The sequence below is a fragment of the Anolis carolinensis genome, chromosome 2 (genome assembly GCF_035594765.1).
Source record: "Anolis carolinensis isolate JA03-04 chromosome 2, rAnoCar3.1.pri, whole genome shotgun sequence".
In the NCBI taxonomy this organism is placed as follows: Eukaryota; Metazoa; Chordata; class Lepidosauria; order Squamata; family Dactyloidae; genus Anolis; species Anolis carolinensis.
In genome coordinates, this window is record NC_085842.1 from 265,281,706 (window position 1) to 265,299,203 (window position 17,498).

Sequence of the window (17,498 nt, forward strand, 5' to 3'; positions counted from 1 at the left end):
CAGACTATGTTGTCATCAGCATATTGGAGTTCTACAATAGATGTTGTGGTGACCTTGGTTTTGACTTTCAGTCTGCTGAGGTTAAATAGCTTGCCATCTGTCCGATAGATGATTTCCACTCCGGTGTTTCCAACCGCATCTTTTCATATGATCCCTGGCCACAGGTTGGAGTCCCTTCTGACTCTTGCATTAAAGTCCCCCAGGAGGATGATTTTGTTCTCCTTAGGTATTTCCGATAGGACGGTGTCCAGCTGACAATAAAAAATTTTCCTTGATGACTTTGTCAGTATCTAGTGTTGGTACATAGGCACTTATGATGGTTGCCTGTTGGTTTTTGGCAAAGTTAATTCGGAGGGTTGAGAGTCATTCGTTAATGTCAATGGGTGTTTCAGTCAGGTGCTTCACCAGGTCATTTCTGATAGCAAAGCCAACTCAGTGTATTGTTTGCTCTTCTTCAGGCAATCCCTTCCAGAAGAAGGTGTAGCCTCCTTTTTCTTCTTTCAGCTATCCCTTTCCTGCTCTCCGGGTCTCCTGAAGGGCTGCTATATCGATATTAAAGTGTCCCAGCTCCCTTGCAACGATAGCAGTCCTGCGTTCGGGGCGTTCACTGTCAGTGTTATCCAACAGTGTCTGTACATTCCATGTTCCAAAGTTCATTTTAATTTTTTGGCCACAGAGTGGTGACCCCTCTGGACACAGCAGTCCAGTCAGGGATAAGAGAGGCAGACTATGTTTAGGGCACCTTTTCTAGCCCCTTCCCCAATGTGGGGTGAGCAGAGTGGATCCTAAAATGGGCTGCTCAGTCATGGATACAGCTGCTGGACTACTCAACTGCCTCAGACCTTGAGGTAGAGCGACTGAGTCCATATCTACCACCCATGTGCCAGTCTGTGACTAGGGGCTTCCAGATTTCACAGTCCTGCCTCCATCGCCACTCGCTGAACGCCATGGAACTTTTGTTGGTTGGTTTTTATTTTTCTTGGAAGATGCCTGGAAGATGTGTGGAGGTCGGTGTATGGCCAGTCAACACACAGTCTTCACAGAGTGAGGTCCCAGCAGTGGCATGATTAACACGATGACAGTGGCTTCTCAGTCTGTTGCAGCCTTCTTCTGCCTTCACAGCCGTTGTAACATGTACCATGTTATTTTCTGCCTGCTCCGCCATTGAGGTCTTAGGGTCTTCGGATTGTTCTTGGTTTGGATCCTTCCCTGTGACCCCTTCTGGGAGTGCATGACTCCAGTGGTTGTGCCCTCAGGTTCAATCTGACAATTGAATAAGGAGCTGTGTTTCCCATGATTCCATTATACATTCTGAAATAATTTGTTCAGAAACAACCTTTATTTCTCTATCTTCAGACTATGCTTTAGTGTTGCCATATGTAGGTTTAATTGTGTGTATGTGTGTGTGTGTATATAGTCAAAGTACATATGCATATCTATATTTATCTTTGTATACACCACAAAGGCTCCTACATGGCTTGAAGGATTTGGACCAAACATGATAAACATACCCTTCATGAAAGCTTTCATGGCTGGAATCAAAGGGTTGTTGTGTGTTTTCCGGGCTGTATGGCCATGTTCCAGAAGCATTCTCTCCTAACGTTTCACCCATATCTATGGCAGGAATCCTCAGAGGTTTTGAGGTATATTGGAAAAAAAACTAAGCAAGGAAGGTTTATATATCTGTGGAAGGTCCAGGGTGGGAGACGGAACTCTTGTCTGTTGGAGACCAGTGTGAATGTTTAAATTTATCACCTTGATTAGCATTAATGGCCTTGCCAGTTTCCTGTCTTGGCTTCTTCCTGCCTGGGGGAATCTTTGGTTCAGGGTTAATGATCCAACAAAAATACTGGCAGGGTTTAGGGGGGGGGACTGATAGAAGATGATGGAAGTAGTAGTACAGCTACATCCAGAGAGCCATGTGATTCCCACCTATTGTAAAGAAGTGTGATGTTTTAGTTTATAGATGACATGTTTGTTTGATTTTGTTTTAGAAGTCATGTTTGGCTATGTTTAAAATGGGTAAGTATCAGAGTTAACAATACGTGGGGGAAGGTAACCAGCTCAGCATTCTGAGGCAGGTTACCATAGCAATGGGGGCAGAGCAAACCGCTGTTTGGAGGAAAAAGGAGGGAATGTTTTAAAAACAAGTCAGTCTGTAATTGTGGAATTACAGTGAAGACTGATTCTCAGTTGGAGGATCAGGGTGGCTCAAATGAGGGAATTTGAGTCAATTCTAAAATAAGGGGACTTATTTTAGGTAGTCTGTGATTTTTAGTCACAGGGGAAAGACACTGGTTCCAGATTAGGGAAACCAGGGAAGCAGACCTCTAATAGTGCCAGACTAAGCGAGTTGGGTAACTTGTTTAGGGTTATTTGTAGAGGCTGAGAAGTAAGGGGAAGTAATCCCAGTAGATCCAAGAGATCAGTTAATAGTTTTGATTGAAGAGGAGAAAGTATTGTGGAAGTTGGAACACCTCAACATCTATTTGTAACAGTTATTTAAGTGCCTTAAAGAAGTTATTGTAACCACTAAGCTCTGTGCATGAAATAAACTTGTTTTGTTTTTTTAAACCATCTAAGTCTCTGTCACACTCATATTCTAAACTAAGCATCGTTACCATCAAAAGTGAAATAAGTAAAGAAAGATTAAAAAGAATAAATTATCCTCTGCCTGACATCTCCACAATTGGTGGCAGCAGATATATATATATATATATATATATATATATATATATATATCATCAATTTCCCCTTCCAGACATCTTTACATTTTGGTGGCAGCGGTGGGATCAAAAAAGGATTCCTCCCTGCCTCAGTTCTTTACACCTGTCGCACCTCAGGCTAAGTTCACCTTGCTAAGATACCCAGTCAACACACAATAGTCTTTTAAAGTCTTTATTAAAGCAAAGCAATATAGATGAAGCAAGCAGTCAATGATAAGTCCAAGTATAAAGGAAATGTCCAAAGGTAGCAGGAAATCAATAAAGCATAAATGTCCAATAGTTCAAGAGGCAAGGTCCATTGATTCAAAGGCAAAATAATAGCAATAATCCATGAGGCAGAGAGTTAGTCCAAGAAATCCAAAGCATAAGATCTTAATCCATAGAATCCAAAAACATGAAGTTCAGAGCACAAAGTCTTAGTCCACAGGATCCAAAGTACAGGTTCCAAAGGCAAGAAACAGGGTCCAAGAATGCAGGAAGTCCCAGGGCAAAGAGTAGTCCTTAGAAAACACAGCACAAGGATGAAGCGATGAAATTGCTCTGACAAAGGTATGGTCCGAAACAGCTGCTTTTAAAAGCAACCTAAAAAGGTGTTCCTTTTGCCACAGCTTGAATCTTTCGGCAGTTGACTTTTGTGCGCCAAGCGTGCGCTTCTCCGGAGCTCAGAGCCCCGCCAAGACAAACGGTCTTGCCTAGACAGCTCAGGGTCATTGTTATCTCGCACCTGGTCTTCAGTTGCCCTGGCTCTGTCATTATTTGTTAGTTCTCCAGTTACCTCCTCATTATCTCTCATAACTGCCGGATCCTCCTCAAAAACTCCCAAAGGAAAAGTGTCAGCTTGACCGGTATCTGACTCTTCTGGAGCCAACAGGTCATCTTGCTGAAAGTGAAACTGCATGTCTTTAACAGAAGGCTCAGACTGATGCAAAATCCCCAAACCAGAATCCTCTTCTGTTCCATCTTGGAAACCAAAATCCCCTTCAGTGTCATCATCTTGAACATGACCATGGCCAGCCTGTGGCTGGGATATAACAACACCTACTATGAAATCTGCACCAAACTTGGTACAGATACTCTTCATGATCCCACTTAAATACTGGCAGAATTGATAGAGAATGATGGTAGTTGGAGTCAAGCCACATTAAGTCAGGGAGTGATAGAAATTGCAGCCGAACAAGAAGACTTTGACCATATCTTGGGCTGATGAAAATTGTAGTCCAACCGGATTCCAAAAAGCCATGTGAAAGATCCAGCTGTAACCATAATAGTCCACTAGAGATTCACCATGAAAACTTATATTAGCAAAGTGAGGATAGGGACTGATAGAGGATGATAGAAGTGGGAATACATCTAGAGAGCCATGTGATGGGAGTTCCAGCCACACATATCTGGGCCTGATGGGAATTGTAGCTGGCAAGATACAAACATACGAGACAACCAAGCAACATGACTGATGATCTAACAATGGCAGGGAAAGAGCCAGCTGCAACCACAAGAGGCCACTAGAAGTTACTGTGGAGGCCATTATCAGCAGGGTATGATCAAATACATAGTATTACACAATGCAAACTCAGGCAACACCAGGTGCATATGCTAGTGTGATAATATTTTCCAAATGCTATCTCCTCTCCTTGCTGAGTTAATTGCATTCAGGTTACCTTTTTCTTTTTTCAATTTGCAGCAATGTAAGCTGAGTACAATGAGGGAAAGTGTGAGGAGTGGAGAGAAACTGGGACATTTTAAAAACTGTCGCAGATGTCATACAACTGAGGATTAACTGAGTTCTTCCAGTCAAATTGGGACAGTTGGAGAGTATGTAGCTAACATTACATGGTTTTGACTTCATTAAATGGTGAGAATATCACATAACTCCAGTTCTAGCTTCTGCTGTGCTTCATACTGTTTTTGGTGACCACAATCTGGATATGATGATGTACTTTGCACCATAGACCAATGGCTTGTAGCATTGCATTTTAAAAGGTAATTGAGAAAGATCTACAACAGAAATATATACGGTATATATTTTAAAAATATAACTATTATAGTAATGATCCTCAGAGGAAGCCTTGGGAGAATGCAATCTAAAGTAACAGATTTAAACAGTAACAGTCACAACATGGTAGTCAGTTGTTAGGGATTTAAATTGTGTATGTGGGAATTTCTGCCTCAAAAATCCATCTGGTTTGGGGTAATCTGCCTCAAGCACAAAATATTTTGAGCTGCTTTCGAACTTCTAGGTGGTTTTTTGGCCACTCTTATTACCTTCTAGCACACATCCAGAAGTACATATACAGTAGAGTCTCACTTATCCAACATTCACTTATCCAATGTTCTGAATTATCCAACGCAGTCTTGCCTTTTAGTAGTCAATGTTTTTGTAGTCAATGTTTTCAATACATTGTGATGTTTTGGTACTAAATTCATAAATGCAGTAATTACTACGTAGCATTGCTGCATATTGAACTACTTTTTCTGTCAAATTTGTTGTTAAACATGATGTTTTGGTGCTTAATTTGTAAAATCATAACCTGATTTGATGTTTAATAGGCTTTTCCTTAATTCCCCCTTATTATCCAACATATTCGTTTAGCCAACGTTTTGCCAGCCTGTATGTTGGATAAGTGAGACTCTGCTATACATTCCACAAAAAGTTTTTCCCCTTCAACCCTCGTTCTCGACTCCTTACTCTCAAACTCACTACACTAAAACTTTCTGTCAACAGAGCCATGGTAAATTTCATCATTATTTGTCAACAGTATTTTCCCCCTCTGGCAGTTCATCTTGAAGGCAGAGTCTGTAAACATGCAATAAGGAGATTTCCAGCCCTTTCCAAACATTTGTCTCTTCAATTCCTTTCTTTCAGTTCCAGCATTTCTATCTCCCACACTGTCATTTTTCCTTCTTTCATGGCTCATTTCCCCTTTCTTTTGTTTTTTTGGACTAGTGCCTTCTCATATATGCCACTGAGAATATCTTACACGCATCATCTTTCCCTATCCCCAGAGAGCTGTGGAAATTATTCAGAAATTAACTTAAGGAGGAGAGATTAAGAGTGTTATCAATAAAAGGTTGTCACTATGGGTTTCAAAGTGATTCCCATTCACTTGAAAGAAGAGACAATATTTGTTGACTACTCATGTTTTCCTTATGTTTCTTCCTTAGTTCTCCCAGTTGGATAAGTAGAACTCAATGTACAATTTTTCCTGTGAAATGTTCTGTACATTAGATGAATAAACCAGTTGCATGCAACTGTTTTGCCTACAAGAGAATCTGGAACAAACACAGTGTGGGAAGATAGAGATGTATGATTTTGTACTAAAGTACATTTTAAATATGAGAAGGACTTCATGTAAAACTGAATTTAGAGGGTTCACTGTGGGGCCAGGCCAGAATTTACAACCCTTAGCAAATAAACTGATTTTAAGGTCAGATGATGTATTTCCATATCACAATGTATCAAAAGCTTGTAAAGGGCTCTTAAAGGTTTACAAGTCTGAGCAGTCAAAATGGTGCAAAACCTCTATGGAAAGGGCATCTCTTATTTTAATGATTAATAGCAGAAAACCTACAAAAATGGCATGTTTTATTTTAACAACACTCATATTTCTGTCCTTCTCCCTTACATCTCTCAGTATCTTTACATTTTCTCTACTCTGCCTATTCTATATGTTCACTGTATTCAGTAAGCCATCTTTTCAAAAATGTTTCTTTTATCAAAGGATGAGTGAATACTGTGAATTCTGTTTTAACTGCCTGAAATCTAGAAAGGTACCAAGCTGAATAATGTTCCATCACAAAGGAGAACGTTGTTCCCTACACACTTCTGTAGTTTCCAATTTCTGCTTTCTATACATTTACTATGCATTTGTTCTCCACATATTTCTTCTCATCAACTAAGAATTTTAATCTGCCTAAAAACCTAAACTTCTAAAAATTTGTTAGATTTGATGAGCCCTTCTCTTCCTCCTTCTCCTTCACCTTCTCCCTCTCCTTCCACCAAGGCTACCCTTGGGATTGTCCACACAGCCATATAACCCAGAATATCAAGGCAGATAATCCACAATATTTGCTTTGAACTGGATTATCTGAATCCACACTGCCATATAATCCAGTTCAATGTGAATTTTATATGGCTATGTGGAAGGGGCCTTTGTGACATTGTCAGAATGGACATCAGTGGCAAAAATTAATTGAACTGTTTGCTAGATCACATGCTTTAGGAATGTCTCTTTCAAGTTGGCAGTTTCCAGGTATATTGCACTACAAATCCTACCATTCTCAGCTATCAATCATATTGTATGTCAAGTACATCTGGAAAGAGCCACATGGTTTGTTGGTTAGTTGGTTATATTGAAAATATAATATTCTAGGCTCTGATCAAATATACATCTCATTAATATTAATGTGTAACCATGATTGAAATGTAAGTTCTGGAAACACTTCAGTTTTAGAAATCTCTGTACAAAACCTGGTGATAACAGCAGGCATATCAACATATCATAAATTAACAAAGGATGAGTTGATTTTGTAGGGATGAGGGTACAGAAATTTGGGATGACATTAAAGAACTATAACTGCTCGAGTTTCTAGGTTGTTGTATTAACACTTTGACCAGATAGTTTAAAGCTCATTGTTAGGCCCAACTAAAGTAGATTCGCTCACTCAATAAGTTCTTCTTACGTATGGACTTGCAGTCCAAACAACCAATTCAATGGGTCATCTTTACTCAAGACTATTTAACAGGGTTCAAACCAGTATGTTAGGACTGCCTGATCTAAAGTTTTTTTCCCAATAGTTCCGGAGTTATCTTTAGTGCCCATCCTATTTTATTCTTTAGTGCCCATCCTATTTTATTCTTTAGTGCCCATCCTATGCAATCCTCCCTCTTCCCTACACGTTCTTTTCATTTCTCTCTAACTAAAAGCAACCTGTAAGAGACAACAGGGGCTCACAGAACTATCTAAACACATCAGGTTTTAAAGTATTGTGGGAATGAGGGTTTCCTCTCAAGAAAAACCCACAGATGGCTCAGCAGTCCCCTGTAGATTGTCATATTTTATAATGAACATAGGATGTGGGTGTTATAAGAGCATATTGCCACTGTGTGCCTTCAAGCCATTTCTAGCCTATGGTGGCCACAGGTGTTTTTGGTAAAAAAAAAATAATTACAGGACACACGTGCCAAGCAATATCAGAGTGTGTTCAAGATGGCAAAAGTTATTAATGCTCAAAAATAGGTGAGGATGCAGTCATTTGCTTTTGCCTGGGTAAAAGAATTTGGAAAGGACAAGTTCTGCTTTCTTTTGTGTCACCCCTCAAATGCTGAGTTAATTGAATGCCAAACTACTCTTGCATTTTGAACTTAGGTCCCTTCCACACTGCTATATAAAATCCAGATTATCTGCTTTGAACTGGTTTATATGGCAGTGTAGACTCATGTAATCCAATTCAAAGCAGATAATATGGATTATCTGCTTTGGTAATCTAAATTATATGGCATTGTAGAAGGGGCCTGGGAACCACTGATTCAGTGCTAAATAGAAGCTCTTTGGAAGTGCCCCTATGATGGAGGCATGTAAAGAAGGCTCCCTTTTGCCCCTGTCACTCATTTAGATCTCTTCTTACAGTGAGGGCAATGCTGCTTTCAAGGGCATCAGCTTAGACCACATGGCAACATCATTTTTAAAGAGAAAGACAGTTTTAAACAAAAAAAATGATGAAAACACACCTCAGCTGAACAAGATTATGGACATCAGAAAAATGATAAATTTGAAGAGTATTTGGAGATCACTCCTCATGTGGAATAAAAATGTTTTTATATGGAAAAAGTTCACTCAGAAATAGCATTCTCAGCTCTAGGGATAATGTGTTTTGAGAATCTGAGATCACTTTCTGGTCAATAAACTGTTTGCTCACATTTAATATACATTTATCTCTTTGGTTTCTCTTCTATCACACCCATCACCTATCAGCTTCTGATCCACTGGCATTCTGCATCTATTGTTAGACCAAATAATCACGTAACTTAAGCTCACAAATACCTCTATGTCTATAATTATCTGTGTATGATGTCTTCAGTGTTATTACTTACATGTGAAAAAAGACATCTATAAAAATCCAATGACATGTTTCATAGAGTGTGTGACTTGCTAGAGTTAGCTTGCTGTCAATTATTCCTGTTCTATGGTTCATCTTGTGGCAGCTGTGACTGAAAACCTAAAGTCTCAATGTTTTGTCATATATACCAAGTCTTAAACAGGGTCAGACTGTCTGACTGAAAGAAAAAGCTTGTATTTTTCCTTACACCAGAGGAAAACAACAGCATTTATCACAGTGATGCTCTTTTTGGGGTGCATCTACACCCCAAAAAGAATTACTGTAGTTTGACATCACTATAAGTCTCATGCCTTAATGCTATGGAAACATAGGAGTTGTAGTTTTACAAGACATTTAGTCTTCGTTGGTAAAGTGTGCTGGTGCCTCAGCAAATAACAAATTCCAGGATGATAGTACTGTCTGTACCACAAAGCTTACCCAGGCTGCGCTCCCCAAACGTGCCAACTCAGATACCATCTTGACTGCCCGGAAATGGCAATGCTGATACAAAGTGGGGTAGTCCACATCCCTAAACTGGCTTGGGAACAAGATGGCAGCTGCACAGCGCAGCCCCAAACGGGTCCAGCAACTAGATTGTGGTTACATGGCCCAGTGCTGCTAGAATCAGTTCAGTGAGAGAGAGGAAAGGGGGGAAAGGAAGAATCACTTCCTGTTTTCACTTTTTCCTCCTCCAATCACCACTTTGGATATTGTCATTACAGACACAAAGTTCGTGCCCAGTGTGATTTTCATGTCCAGTGGACACTGCAAACACCAGATCAATGGGGCAGGGTAGGTGCCATCCTCTGTCCCTGAACTGTCCAAGCCTGGGGAAAGAAGAAGGGTGGTGCAAACAACAATAGCTCCTTCCTGAAGTTGCAGTTTCCATTAGAGTTTGAGAGAAGCACCAGATTTTCATGTGACTTTTGTTCAAGGCCATGCTTACCCACATCAGTTCGTGGGTCATGCAACATCCACAGTACACATTTACCAGATGATAAATGTGTCAGTGAAGAAGCACCCTCAAATTCAAAAGCCAAGCCTAGCTAGCTTCCTTATATGGAATGGAGAGGGGCATCACTTTGTTCTTTGTCACCAGAAGAAAAATGTCTTGAGTCAAGAGACCCTCGGCTCTGTTTTCATCAGTGAAACATTGAAGACCATGACATGTTACCCTTCCCTTTCATCCTTGCTATTTGGCATTGATCATCAAGAGTTATCTCAGTGCCAAACTAGACAACTAAACTTTAGCAGACTATAGAGAAAAGAAGGGAGAGTCTGATTTCTATAATCTATGACAGACATATACTTGGGTTGAAATGGATGCAGGGTGGCCTGAACATTATTTGTTACCTCCCACACAAGTATAAATAAAACAAAGTAGGTGGAATGAAATGTTCACTGCAGAAGCATTTGAAAAATGACCACCATATGGTGTATATTACATATACTGCTTTTCTTAGATATGAAAAGTGCTTTTCCACCCCTATATATAAAAACCATATTTGTTATAGTGGTCATATTCTGGTATATAGAACTATAGGCATTTTTCACCTGTAGATGACTTTGCACTAAAACTGTATTTCTCATGATTGAAACGTTCATGTGTCTCCTGTATCCATGGATTTATGAACTAGATTTCAGTCTCTGCATACAATCAGATATTTAAAAGGTCTTGGTTTTAAGGAAATGCTTTATATAACATTGTTTTATTCCAAAGTATCTCCCAATTTATGTTTTTACTACTATTTAACCCTGATTTCCTTTTAATACATGAAAAGTATCATTACCTGGGAACAGCTGGACAGACCAAGTAAGCTCCAAGAGGGTGGAAAGAAAACAGAGCAAATATAGTATTACTCATGACAGTACCGTAGTCACTTTGAGAACTTTGGGGGGGGGGCTGAAGCCCCTCAAGCCCCCCCCCCCCAGCTACGGGCCTGACTTATGAGATCATAAATGATCTTATTATACCACATGTTCTTTGCTTTCTTGTAGATGCTGCAGTGTGGAGCTAAAAATAAATCGGTAAAACACTGGGGTAGTCTGAGATGAATATATTGTGTTGCAGAAAGATCCTTATGGCTGGGGGATTATGTGAGTGTAGGCCAAAATGCTGATATGTGGTGGTTGCACATGAAAAGGTGAACCTTGCTGTTCTGAACTTTTAGAGCATGTTTCCATCATGTTGGCATTATAGGAAGTTTGACCAATAAACACTACAAAACTAGCTCCAAGATATACTACCTCATCAGAAGGACAAAATTGCCCACCATACACTGCTCCCGCTTCACTTGTGGCACACGGAGCCCACTGGCTCCCATCCCATGATATAGATCTACTTCTGGTGGATCTTCATGGTGCAAGAGAAGGGGAAGCATCCTAAGGCACCACTGCAGCAACACAGGAAGCTTCCCGTATTGCATAGGCAACAACTGAGGGAAGCCAGGTAGTGGATGCTTCCCTCCATGGAATGGGGTGAGGGGGAAGCCATCTGATGCAGGGAGATTCGCCACAAATGAGGTCCTTACTGTGATGAGGTTCTTAGTGAAGTTTAGACCTGGAGAAAGCATTAAGGCACAACTGATACAAAAATGTTAAGTCTCTCTATATTTTCTCGTTAATGATTTAATTTAGAATGATTATTTTGACACTGTATTAGAAAAAATATTTTAAAATAAATAAAATACCAGTGGTGAACTTCTTAAAAAGCTAACAGTGATGAGTCTTACAGGATTACACTGTATTGGCCAAAAGAACCACAGGAGTTCTGGAACAGTAATTTACAGCTATTCATCAAGAGTGGATTGAACACCCACACTTGGCATAGAAAATATGTCACAAAACAACAGCAGATGATAGATTATGATGATGGAAAACAACAAAGATAATGGCTATTGATTTTCTCTTCTTTCTCTCTTTCCTTTCCCCTTGGAGGAGTTCTGTGCTGTATATTTGCTGTGGAAACATTATTGCAACCAGCTGCCATTACCAGGTATTCCTTGTTAAAAATAATTATGTATATTACATGATTTTGCTTTATAGTGCTTTATCCAGAAAGATTGTTTTTAACTTCCTAACAAAATTCTCAAAACAAAAGTATAACTTGATTTGATAGGGCATTTCTGGTATGTCAGCCTTTTCAACATTTCCTCCATATTTATGTTCAGGATATTAAGTGTGATAAATGGCTAGATTCAGGGTCCACCCAGTGCATCCATACACTGCCTAGTCTACACCTTTCATGGTATCAATAAAACGGAAAACTAGAGTATCTTATCTTTGATATGCTGATAACAACACAGATCAATTTTCTGGGTGGTCTTAGAAGATTTGTATAAATATAAAATAATATTATATGTAGATGTTAATATCACATAGTCTTTAAATAGATCAGTGGACACTTTGCTCTGATTTGTTCATTTTTTTTAAAAAAAAAATCAAATATTTCCATACTACACTCTGAAAAGATTCAAAATGATCTTCATGAGCTTTATTTCAGGCAGGAAGCCAACATATGCGTGAGCTGGACATGCATGCTCTATTTCATGTTAAAAATATGTCTAGAATGCAACATGTGTCTCTACAACTGCTCTGTCTTCACTGGTCTCAAGAAATGTATAAGATATATTATATCCACTCTTTGCCAGGAAAAATGAACAATTTATATTTTCTGGCAGTTTTCTTGTTCCTTTTACATGAGCAGAGAGAAACTGGGAATACATATGGTTAAGTGTTCTTTTTTCACAAAGAATACAGGAAGCTGGCTGGAGATATTGGCCAACTCCTACCTATACATAGCTTTCATGTTTTCTGTATGATACAGAAATCTCCTAGGTAACAATTTTCTTAATAATTGCAAAATGGGAAGAATCAAAATATAATGGTCCATTACAGGGCTGGCCCAGTCACTTGGCTGCTTGACATGAAGAATAAGATGGCTTCACTCCATATTCCATGTATAAAAGCTGACAAACTGATAATAGAATCTTCCTTTGATTCTAGTAGACCTCAATTCTCCATTGCATTTGAGAAGGGGTAAATATATTTGCTTAGCAACTTCAGGACAAATATATTGGCTACATTAGTCTGCTAAATAGGTAATAGGAGCCCCACATTTCTATAATTAAATGATGTAACTTTTTTGAGAGAAACAGATGACTGAGAAATTTTAGTCTCTATTAAGTCACTTCCTTTCCTCAACAGGAATGGAACTGACTATTTGACAGAAACCACTTGAGGAACTAAAGGGCCTGTCTACATGGGCCACAAATCCCAAAGTGGGTGAGAAGTTGATCCTGGGTGTCCACAATGGCTTCCCTCTGAAAATGGGGGACATGGTAAGTGCCCTCCTGTGCCCTCAGGCCACCTGAGCCTGGGAAATACAGGCTGGCAATGTAAACAGGTATGGCCACTTCTGTCTCAGAACCAGCTCAACTGCTTCCATGGACCCGAAGCAATTGAGAGCAACCCATGACATTTGTTAACACAGTTCAGGGCTGTTTTAACTCAAATCAGCTCCATGTTTCGTGCAGCCAATATGGAGCTGATTTGCATGTGCATGCACAAACTACTTTAAAGATAACAGGTAAGTGTAGATGTGGCCAAGATGTGATGCTTTGAGAAAATATTCAGTAATGTTTTGGGAAGGCATTTATCCACTAGCAATTGAAGGTTTCTATGTCTATGGTGCAATGAAGCAATTCTGGAGTTTAATTTTCACTTTGAAGGAACCACTCAACATTGTGAACCCTATTCCCAAAATACATTCAGTGCCTTGACTGACTTTTTTACATAAACAATAAAATCTGGAGTGGATTAAAATCCGCATTGACACAGAAACTGCCAGTCACCACTGCATGCAATTTGCAGACCATGCCTTGTCCAACCCTGCAGAAGGCTGTGGACACCAGTAGTCAAATGCTTGTGCAGATGCTGATTAAAGTTAGCCTGAGAAAGTGTCAGAAAAGTAAGCAATTGTACAACCACTTGGCTCTTGCCATGGATGATTTCCATACTGAAAATACTAATAAGGAAATCTGAACACAGCCTTAGTATTTGATCTTTTCAATGCCAAAGCACTATCTGGTTTTTAATTATATTTTATTTTGAGGAATAACGTATGTTGAGATTCTTTAAAAAATTGCTATGAAAGTTGGGTTGTTTGTGTGAGGATTTTTGTTTTGTTCTGTTCTGTTTGTGCTTGATCTCCATTTTAAAATAATGCTGCAGAACCACTTTTTGTGAGGTCTTATATAATTTAAATCAAACTTAACCTTAAACACATGTTCAAGATGTGTCTAGTCTACCACAAAAGTTAGGAGCATCTAAGTTATTAATTCCATTCACATTACACCTTTGACTACTTGAGCTGTAGTCTTACTATGAAATCCATTCTCAGAGGGTCAATTTCTGTTTCAAATCTCTGAGAATATTTCAGTTGTCACAGCTTTGTTTTCAATCAGCCATTCTTAAAATATTACTGTTTCCTCATCTAATATGTGATGACTTTTCCAGAAACTATTGTACAAGAGGTTTAGTGTGAGTGATAGTGATATGTGAAGTTTAATACAGTGATCCTTTCTTTTTTGAATGTCGCTTCTGAGGCGATATGTATGACTTGTCTGTTAGATTTTAGAGCAACCATAAAGATCCTTTTCCTATCAGCCATTCTATGATGGCAGGGTTCTTTTTTATAAAATCACTCAATTACTGTTGTTCCATATTGTTATCCATTTTATACTTTGCTGTGTAGCAAAGTCCCTGTTAGCCCCAAATGTTTTGATGTCTAGAACAAAGCACAATGTCTAGAACAAAGCATTGTTCTTTGTTCTAGACAGCAAAAAATTTGGGGCTGATAGGGACTCTTATATGTTGCTAAACAGCAAAGTATAAAATGGATAACAATATGGAACAACAAGATGGCGTCTTGTTGTCAGTATCAGATGTAGAGGAAACAGGACTTGAATGGTAAATTGATGGATTGATGGATTGAATTGACTTAATATCCCATCTTTCTCCCAAATTGGGATTTAAAGTGGCAATATTTGTTAAAAATGTGTCGATATATTGAATAATCTATTATGGGTTTTAAAAAAATCAGCAGCAGTTTTGTTGTTGCTGTTGAGTGTTTTCAAGTCATTTCTGACTTATGGCAACCTTAAGGCCCACTTATTACAAGTCCTTTTGGCAAGATTTATTCAGATGGGGTTAATCTTTGCCTTCCTCTGAGGCTGAGAGGATGTTGCTTGACTAAGATTTCCCAGTAGGTTTCCATGGCCAAATGGGGAATCAAACCATGCTCTCCTGAGGGGTAGTCCAACATCAATCCATTATACCATCCTTGGGACCTTATAGAATCCTAGAATCATAGAATTGGAAGAGACCTCTTGGGCCATCCAGTCCAACCTCCTGCCAAGAAGCAGGAAATTGCTTTATCACATTGGGATATGCTCAGTTTCTCAGACTCTGAATACGATTCTGAATGGGCCCTATCACATGACGTTTGTCCCATTCTGTCAGTAATCTGTTGGAATCTGCAAAATGTTACAGAAACAAAGGGTTATTGCACACAGGATTCTAATCATGTTTTGAAGGGAAAAGGAAGAGGTGTTGACCAGGGGCAAAATGGTTGGATGGGATCCTTGAAGTGACTGGCTTGACCTTGAAGTAGCTGGGGTGGTGACAGTCAACAGGGAACTCTTATGTGGGCTGGTCCATGAGGTCACGAAGAGTTGGAAGTGATTGAACAAATAAATAACAACAAAACAGTTATGAGGCACTGTTTTTATGTGTGATCACAAAATCAGTATGATTTCAGTCAGCTAATATCTCATGAGAATGGTAGTTCGAGACTTCTAGGCTATGTTACTGTGCAATAGTATCCCAAGGTGATAAGGTCCTTGGTCTGTAGTTATCTTTAGCTACATAAGATAAAGTATTCCTTGTTTTGAATACATGTGTTGTTTCTCATGAAGGCTCCAGTATGTCTTGAAATCTTTTGAAAAATACTTTTTGTAAGATGTTTTCAACAACTAAAAATCAATCTGAAATAATAACAAAGTCAATCAAGTTCTCTTGTTATAAAAGACAAGCCAGTGCCTAAGAGAAATGCAGCTAGTTTTTGCCAACATCAGATCCATGAAGAAGACAGTTTATCAATTTTATATTTTCTGCAAGTGCAGTAAACATTGCAGAAACAAAAAAGAAGTCTGTTTATATATATATGTGTGTGTGCGTATGTATATATATATGTATATATATGTATGTATGTGTGTGTGTATGTGCATATATATATATATATATATATATATATGAAAATAAGTATGTATGTAACTAAACATATATGTATCAATGTATACAGGGCCATAACCAGAAAAATGGGGGGGGGGTGAAATTTTTTTTTTTTTTAGCAAATCATGAAGAGTAGCTCCACAACACAAAATAATTTAGAAATTAGGCTCCCTTAATAAACTTCAGTGGACACTCAGGACAGATATAATTCAGTAAACACTCATGGGGATTTGGTTAACCAGTTACAATTCATGAGCAAACCAGGTTTTTTTAAATCTGACCCCCCCCCCCCCCCCTTGGCTACAGCCCTGAATGTATATATTTTCCATGATGGCTCCCACTTCCAGAGAGCCCTGTGACTTCTTCAAACAATGAATCTTAACCAGACTTGGCACGCAGATTCCTCCATTACCAACAGAAATACTGGAAGGGGTTTTTTGTGGTGGTGGGAGGGAATCGACCCTGGATGATGGGAATTGCAGTTCACTGCACATCCAGAGAGAACTTCCAGAGAAAACTATGAACTCCACCAACAATGGCTGTTGGCCAACCTTGGCACACATACCTTTTATTGTGTATTGCTGGGCCTGGTCCCTATGTGAGTTGTCCCAAGCCTCTTTGGGGAGATGGGGTGGGATATAAGAATAAAGTTATTATAAAGTTATTATTATACCTCCCATGACCAATTTTAAATACTGCTGGCATTTGGGGTCCTTATGCATTATCTAAAATTCAAAAACAAACAGTGTTTCTAATAAATAGCATCACAAATTACTTAACCCGGGCATCACTGAGTACCTAAACAAGTAATATAATAAAAAATAAATAGAAATATCACGCATCCTTATTTCAATGTATTCATTTTAGTATTATGTTTTTGTTCTCCCTTTTCTTCAAGGTCATGAGGGCACTTGTTTCCCTCCTTCAGCCTCTGGAACTCCCCCCCTAAAGAACTAAAAATGGCCCCCTCTCTCTTCTCCTTTAAAAAGCTTTTAAAGACCTTTATATGCAATCCAGTTTATGGAGAGGAGGAGGATTAATATACTTTTACATATATCCTCACCTTAATCTACCTCAGCCCACTGGATGTGGTATACTATTTTCTGCTTTTAATGTATTGTGTTTAATTTGTATGACTCCTTGTGTTATATTATGTTTATTTAATTTAATCCTCGGCTAAATTTGGTTGTATAAGTTATATTGAGATCATGTCATTCCTTGTTTATGTCTTGATTGCAATGTGTCTGTTCTTGGCATTGAATGTTTTCCATTTTTGTTATTCCCTGGAAACCGCCTTGAGTCCCCTCGGGGAGAGAGGGCGGGTTATAAATAAAGTGTTGTTGTTGTTGTTGTTGTTGTTGTTATGATTTACAACAAGATTTT